Source organism: Bos mutus, chromosome 10 (genome assembly GCF_027580195.1).
Source record: "Bos mutus isolate GX-2022 chromosome 10, NWIPB_WYAK_1.1, whole genome shotgun sequence".
Taxonomy (NCBI): domain Eukaryota; kingdom Metazoa; phylum Chordata; class Mammalia; order Artiodactyla; family Bovidae; genus Bos; species Bos mutus.
In genome coordinates, this window is record NC_091626.1 from 11,764,603 (window position 1) to 11,772,233 (window position 7,631).

At 39.1% G+C, this 7,631-nt stretch overlaps 1 non-coding gene across 1 annotated transcript; it reads left to right on the forward strand.

The window, feature by feature from the left end:
• Positions 1-116, forward strand: LOC138989648 (U5 spliceosomal RNA). Its single transcript, XR_011465897.1, has one exon. It is a non-coding gene; the product is annotated as a U5 spliceosomal RNA (small nuclear RNA).
• Positions 117-7,631: the final 7,515 nt, after the last annotated feature.

The window sequence follows — 7,631 nt, forward strand, 5'->3', positions numbered from 1 at the left end:
ATACTCTGGTTTCTCTTCAAATCGTATAAATCTTTCGCCTTTTACTAAAGATTTCCGTGGAGAGGAACAACTCTGAGTCTAAAACCAATTTTTTGAGGCTTTGCTCCGGCAAAGCTACTTACATTGGTTAAAAATAAGATCTAATTCGTTTAACTAGGAAGTACAACTAAAGAGTTGGAGAAAGCTTGTTAAGGTGTGTGTATTTATTGTTGGTTTTGGGAAATTATTGTATAATCCTTAATGATTGAGTTGAAGATACATGTGTCTTGCTTTTAGTCAGTTTGTAAATGAGTCAGATTTTTTGCTCTCGGGGGTTTTAAGTATTGGTAATTCAGCTTCAGCACTGGTATTTCCAATGAAAATTCAGGACTGATTTTAAGATGGGGTTGGTTAGTTTCTCTCATTGTCTTTTTCCAACACTATAGTTAATAAAGCATCAATTTTTCAGTGCTAAGTTTTCTTATTTGTATAGTTCAGTTCTCACGTCTATACCTTATTACCAGGAAAAGCATATATTTGACTAGATGGGCCTTTGTTGGCAAGGTTAGTGTCTCAGCTTTGTACTGTGTTGTCTAGATTGGTTATATCTTTTCTTTCAAGGAGCGAGCCTTTTAATTTCATAGCTGCAGTTACCATCTGCAGTGATTATGGAGCCCCCGCCAAAAATTCTTGGACTGCTTCCCCGTATATTTGCTCTGCAGTGATGGGACCAGATGCCATGATCTTCGTTTTCTGAATGTTGAGCTTTAAGCCAACTTTTTCACTCTCCTCTTTCACTTTCAACAAGAGGCTCTTTAGTTCTTCACTTTCTGCCATAAGTGTGGTGTCATCTGCATATCTGATGTTATTGATATTTCTGCCAGCAATCTTGATTCCAGCTTGTGCTTCATCCAGTCCAGCATTTCTCATGATGTACTCTGCATATAAGTTAAATAAGCAGGGTGATAATATACAGCCTTGACCTACTCCTTTCCGAATTGGAACCAGTCTGTTGCTCCATGTTTAACTGTTGCTTCTTGACCTGCATACAGATTTCTCAGGAGGCAGGTAAGGTGGTCTGGTAGTTCCGTCTCTTGAAGAATTTTTCCACAGTTTGTTGTGATCCACACAGTCAAAGGCTTTGACATAGTCAATAATGCAGAAGTAGATATTTGTCTGGAACTCCCTTGGTTTTTCAATGATCCAACGGATGTTGGCAATTTGATCTCTGGTTCTTCTGCCTTTTCTAATCACAAGTGATTAATGTGAAAGCGTATGTTTGTTTTCTTTATTTACATGGCTTAATCTTCCTTGATGAGCAGTTATGTGTGAAGTTGATGGGGGTTTTGATTATTTTAGGGGCTGGTTAGTTAGATAATTTTGGGAAAAAACGTGGTTATTGTTTTTTCTTTTGTATTAAGTTTGAAGTCCAGGGTGTATTTTATGATTGAAATGTTTTAATTGGGACTTTTGTTTTTAAAACGCTCAACCAGATTGTAACTAAAAAAAAGCCAGCTCAAAGTATAATAGACTGTAGATCTTATTCTCCCTTCATGGCTTTAGGGCTGGATTGTCTGTTTTACTTATTACAGGTTTGGTTATTAGAATAATGTTTTTCTTGTTGAGACTGTGTAAGGCTTTCTTTCCCTAAGAATGAAATGGAGTCACAGATTTCTTAGGGCAGACAGGTATAATAATTTGTCTCCAAAGCGAGTGTACCCATTTATACTTCCGCCAATGGCCTATGTATTTTCCCATCGTTTCTCAGCCTTACTGGCCCTTGGTATATTCAGGTTTTAAATTTCGCCCATCTGGTAATCATAAAGTAGTTATATCTTAGTTTTAATGTACATTTCTTTAATTACTAATGAGGTTGAACATCTTTTTAAAGACGTTTTGGCCATTCATGGTATCTCTTCCATGAAATGCATGTACTTGTCTTTTGCTGCAATATCATTTTCTAAGTGGTTGTAGTTTTTGATACAGACTCTAGAGACTTTATTTTTTAAGTAAGACTTTGGTTTTTATTTATTTATGGCTGCACTGGGTCTTCATTGCCACTCAGGCTTTCCCTAGTTGCTGCGAGCAGGGGGCTACTCTCCTGTTGCAGCTTCTGATTGCCGTGGCTTCTCTCGTTGCGGAGCACTGACTTCAGGCACGCTGGCTTCAGATGTTGTGAATTGCAGGCTCTAGAGCACAGACTCAGTAGTTGTGGCACACAAACTTAGTTGCCCCATGGCAGGTGGGATCTTCCCAGACCAGGGATGGAACCTGAGCCCCTGCACTGGCAGGCGCATTCTTAACCACTGGGTCACCAGGGACGTCCTCCAGAGTCTAAATACATACTCTTTGCTGGTTATGTGGTGCAATTTCCTTCTCCCAGTTTAAGGCTTCCCTGTCCAATTTTTTTAGTCTCTTCTGGTGAACTGGTCTAAATTTTAATATTGTCAGATTGATCTTATTAAAAAAAATTGTATTCTGATTTTTTCCTTTGTGTGTGTGTTTAATAATTCATTGCCTCAAGTTATTAAATTCTATATATCTTTATATTTTTATTATATATAATTATATATAAAATATATATTTTATATATAGTTATTATATATATATTATATAATATATATATAATTTTTTCTCTTTTCTTTTTGGCCATATTGCACAGTATGCAGAACTTCCTCTGTGTGCTGTGCTTAGTTGCTCAGTCATGTCCAGAGCCTTGTGACCCCATGGACTATAGCCTGCCAGACTCCTCTGCCCATAGAGATTCTCCAGGCAAGAATACTGGAGTGGTTTGCCGTGCCCTCCTCCAGGGGATCATCCCAACCCAGGGACTGAACCCAGGCCTACCACAGTGCAGGCAGATTCTTTACCATCTGAGCCACCAGGGCAGTACAGAACTTCCTCTACCAGGAATTAAACCTGTGCCCCCTGCAGTGGAGGTGGGGAGTCAACCGCTGGACCACCAAGGAAGTCCTGTATCTTTTAAAGTTATGCTTTTCATAATGTTATATTAAGTTATGAAATATATTAAGTATATTAGTATAATATATATACTATATATATAGTATATATAATACACTATATATATTATAGTATATTATATATACTATAATATATATACTATATATATAATAAAATATATATAAGTATAAATATGAAATATATTAAGTATATTAAGTTATATCATAACATATATTTAAGTTCTTGATTCTTCTGGAACTGAATTTTTGTGCAGTAAGTCCTCTACATATGAACCTTCACATTGTGAACTCTCAAAGAGGCAAATGTGTATTCACATGTCCAGTCACATACGCTGACTCACGTGTCTGGCGTACATTGTCATGTGTGTGCATCCTCTACAAATGGTTGTGCTTTTGTGTACCTTACTGAATAGTGCTATGTAGAGTACAGTAGTACGGTAGCTTTATTTCAGCCCAGGATGTCCGGAAGCAAATGTAACAGCAGTGGTGATGTAGCCGAAACTAGCATACTTTTCATGGTACTATACTGTGAGATTAAAAATGTTTTCTTTATTTTTTGTTTTGTTATGTATTACTCATGTGAAAAATGTTATAAATCTATATGGTGCTGCTGCTGCTAAGTCACTTCAGTTGTACAGTACTATATAGCCAACTGTGTTAGTTGGGTACCTAGGCTAACTTTGCTGGACTTATGAACAAACTGGACTTAAACAACTGTGCTCTCAGAATGGAACTCATTTGTATGTAAGGGACTTATATGGTGTGAAGTTCGGGTCACTTTTATTTCCGACAATCACCCAGCACTGTTTATTTACTGCTGTCTCCCCACTGATCTGCAGTGACAGCTCTGACAGACATCAGCTTTCCTTGCAAGAGTGGGAATGTTTCTGTGCTCACTGTTTTTTCCTTCAAACCACTCTACTGCGGTGTGATTGACCTACAAAAAGCTGCACATGTTTAAGGTGTACAATGTGATGAGTTTGGAGTTAAGTACAGACCCGTGACGATCCGTGATATTAATATATTATAAGATTAGATTTGAGTTTTTTTGCTGTCGCGTTAGTTGTATTTGAAGTAGCGTATTGGAGAAGGAAATGGTAACCCACTCCAGTGTTCTTGCCTGGAGAATCCCAGGGACGGGGGAGCCTGGTAGGCTGCAGGCCATGGAGTCACACAGAATCGGACACGACTGAGTGACTTCACTTTCACTTTTCACTTTCATGCATTGGAGAAGGAAATGGCAACCCACCCCAGTGCTCTTGCCTGGAGAATCCCAGGGACGGGGGAGCCTGGTGGGCTGCCGTCTATGGGGTCGCACAGAGTCGAACACGACTGAAGCGACTTAGCAGCAGCAGCACCGGCACAGACCCATGAAATCGTTACCACAATCAATGTCATAAACACTCTGGGCTCTCCATTCTGTTCCGTGGGTCCAACTTATCTATCCCTGAGCTAATATCACACATCTTAATTCCTGTGGATTTATAATAAGACTTGAAAGTGGTAGGCTTAATCCCTCTCTTTGGTTTTCTTTTCAGGAGTAACTTGGCTATCCTTTGTTCTTCCAAAAATGTTTAGAATAGCCTTCTGATTTCTATGAAAATTCCTACTGGGGATTTCCCTGGTGGTCCTGTGGTTAAGACTTCTGCCAATGCAAGGAAGGGATGCAGGTTTCTATAAGATCCCACATACCTCGTGGCAAAAAAAAAAAAAAAGTGTAAAACAGAAGCTATATTATAACAAATTCAATAAAAACAAAAAATGATCCACATTAAAAAAAAAAAAGAAAATCCTATGGGATCTGAATTTATTTATTTAATATTTATTTAATTAAATAAGTTATTTACTTTTTGGCCATACTGCGTGGCATGTGAGATCTTAGTTCCCCAACCAGGGATCAAACCCCAGCCCTTTGCAGTGAAAGCATGGAGTCCTAACCACTGGACTACCAAGGAGTTTTCATAATTTGAATTTACTATCTAACTACACAATTTTTAAAACTCCTTTTCTGATATTTTTTTCTCTTTTATTATTGAACAGTTAGCATATACAACGTTGATCTTATATAATATGAAGTAGAAATGATAGTGGACCTCTTTTTCTTACGCCTGATCTTAAAAGAAATGCCTTTAAATATTTCTCCATTGAATATGATGTTTAAGTTTTAGATAACTTTTATCGAGTATTTGCTTATACTCTCTGTTTACTTAAGTTTTGCTGCATCTATTAGGATGATCATGTGCTTTTTTTCTTTTAAATTATTAATGTGGTGAGTGACATTGATTTCCAAATGTTAAGCCAATTTTGCATTTCTGGGATAAATTTGTCTTAGGCTGCTATGACAAAATACTATAAACCGGGTAACAGCGGAGACTTCTTTCTCACAGCTCCGGAGGTTGTGAGTCTGGAGTCAGGATGCCAGCACGGGGCTGGTTCTGGTAAGGGCCGTCCTCCAGGTTGCAGACTGTTGACTTCTTGTATCTTCACAGGGCAGAAAAGAGAGCCAGCTAGCACTCTGGCCTCCTCTTATTTATAAGGGCACTAATCCCATCCGTGAGGGCTCTACCCTCATGGCCTAATTACTCTCAAAGTCCCTGTCTCCTAATTCATCACACTGGGTTTAGGGTTTCAACATATGAATTTGGTGGGAGGGGACACAGACTTTCAGCCCACTGGAAAACCCAACTTGGTTATATTATTAATTTATTTTAATTTTTATTGCTTTTTAAATTTTTATTTAATTTTTATTGCTTTACAATGTTGTATTAGTTTCTACCCTACAGTAAAGGGGATCACTATACATGTGTGTATATATATATTTTTGTTATTCAGTTGCTCAGTCATGTCTGACTGTTTGTGACCCCATGGACTGCAGCCCACCAGGCTCCCCCCTCCCTGGGATTCTCCAGGCAAGAACACTGGAGTGGGTTGCCATTTCCTTCTCCAATAAGTGAAAGTGAAGTCGCTCAGTCATGTCCAACTCTTCGAGACCCCATGGACTGCAGCCTACCAGCCTCCTCCGTCCGTGGGATTTTCCAGGCAAGATTACTGGAGTGGGGTGCCATTGCCTTCTCTGCAAGGCTTCCCTGTCCTTCACCAATTCCTGGAGCTTGCTCAAACTCATGACCATTAAATTGGTGATGCTATCCAACCATCTCATCCTCTATCGTTCCCTTCTCCTCCCACCTTCAATTTTTCCCACCTTTTCTAAAGGGTCAGCTCTTTGCATCAGGGCCAAAGTATTGGAGCTTCAGCTTCAGCATCAGTCCTTCCAGTGAATATTCAAGGTTGATTTCCTTTAGGATTGACTGGTTTGATTGCCTTGCAGTCCAGGGGCCTCTCAAAGAATCTTCTCTAGCAACACAGTTCAAAAGCTGTGATGTGTGTATATATATATCACACTGTGTTGCTGGAGAAGACGCTTGAGAATCCCCTGGACTGCTAACACCACTCTTTTGTTTGTATTTCCTTCTTGTTTAGGACACCATTTAGCATCAAGACTGGAGTTCCCTGTGCTATGCAGTCAGGTTCCCATTAGTTATTATTTATTTTTTAAAATTGAGATATAGTTGATTTATAAAATTATATTAGTTTCAGGAGTATAAGATAGTGATTCACATTTTATAGATTATACTGTATTTAAAGTTACAATAAAATATTGGCCACATCCCCTGTTCTGTACAATATATCCTTGGTACTTACTTGTTCATTTTATACATAGTAGTTTGTACCTCTTAATCCTCTACCCCTGCCTTGCCCGCCTCCTTTCCCTCTCCCCATTGGTTACCGCTTCTTTATTCTCTCAGCCCTGGGTGTTCAGTGGAAGGACTGATGTTGATGCTGAAACTCCAATATTTTGGCCACCTCATGCGAAGAGCTGACTCATTTAAAAAGACCCTGATGTTGAGAAAGATTGAAGGCCGGAGGAGAAGGGGACGACAGAGGATGAGATGGCTGGATGGCATCACTGACTCGATGGATGTGAGTCTGAGTGCTCCGGGAGGGAGTTGGTGATGGACAGGGAGGCCTGGTGTGCTGCGATTCATGGGGTCGCAAAGAGTCAGACACGACTGAGTGACCGAACTGACTGACTGACTTTATTCTGTATGCCTGTGGGTCTGTTTCTGTTTTGTTGTTTCCTTTGCTTATTTTTTAGGCTCCACATATAAGTGGTAACATACAGTACTTGTCTCTCTGTCTGACTCACTGCACTTAGTGTAATACCCTCCAGGGCCACCCATGTTGCTGCAAATAGAAAATTTTCATTTGAGGCCTAAAACTTTGCTACTGATTCCTGTCTTTATTAGTTATAGACATTTAACTCTTCTGTCTTCTTGAGTCAGTTTTTCTAAGAGAGATACGTAGACAATACATTTCCTGCAGTGGTAAGATTTCCCGGCACACAGGTGTTTATAATCTCTATTATTTAGGTCTCTGCTGTCCCTTCAGTTATGTCCCCTTTTTTTATTCCCAATACTATTTACTTACTATCCTTTCGCTCCTTTTTGATCTGATAAATCTCATCAGAATCTGTCAATTTTATTAGTTTTCTTTCTCAAAGCACGAAATTTGGACATTTCTCTCCAAAGTACCTTTTGCTTTCTGACTAATCTCTGTTTACATTTTCAATGTATTTTTGTGTTTACTTTCTCTGAAATGTTTCTATTACTT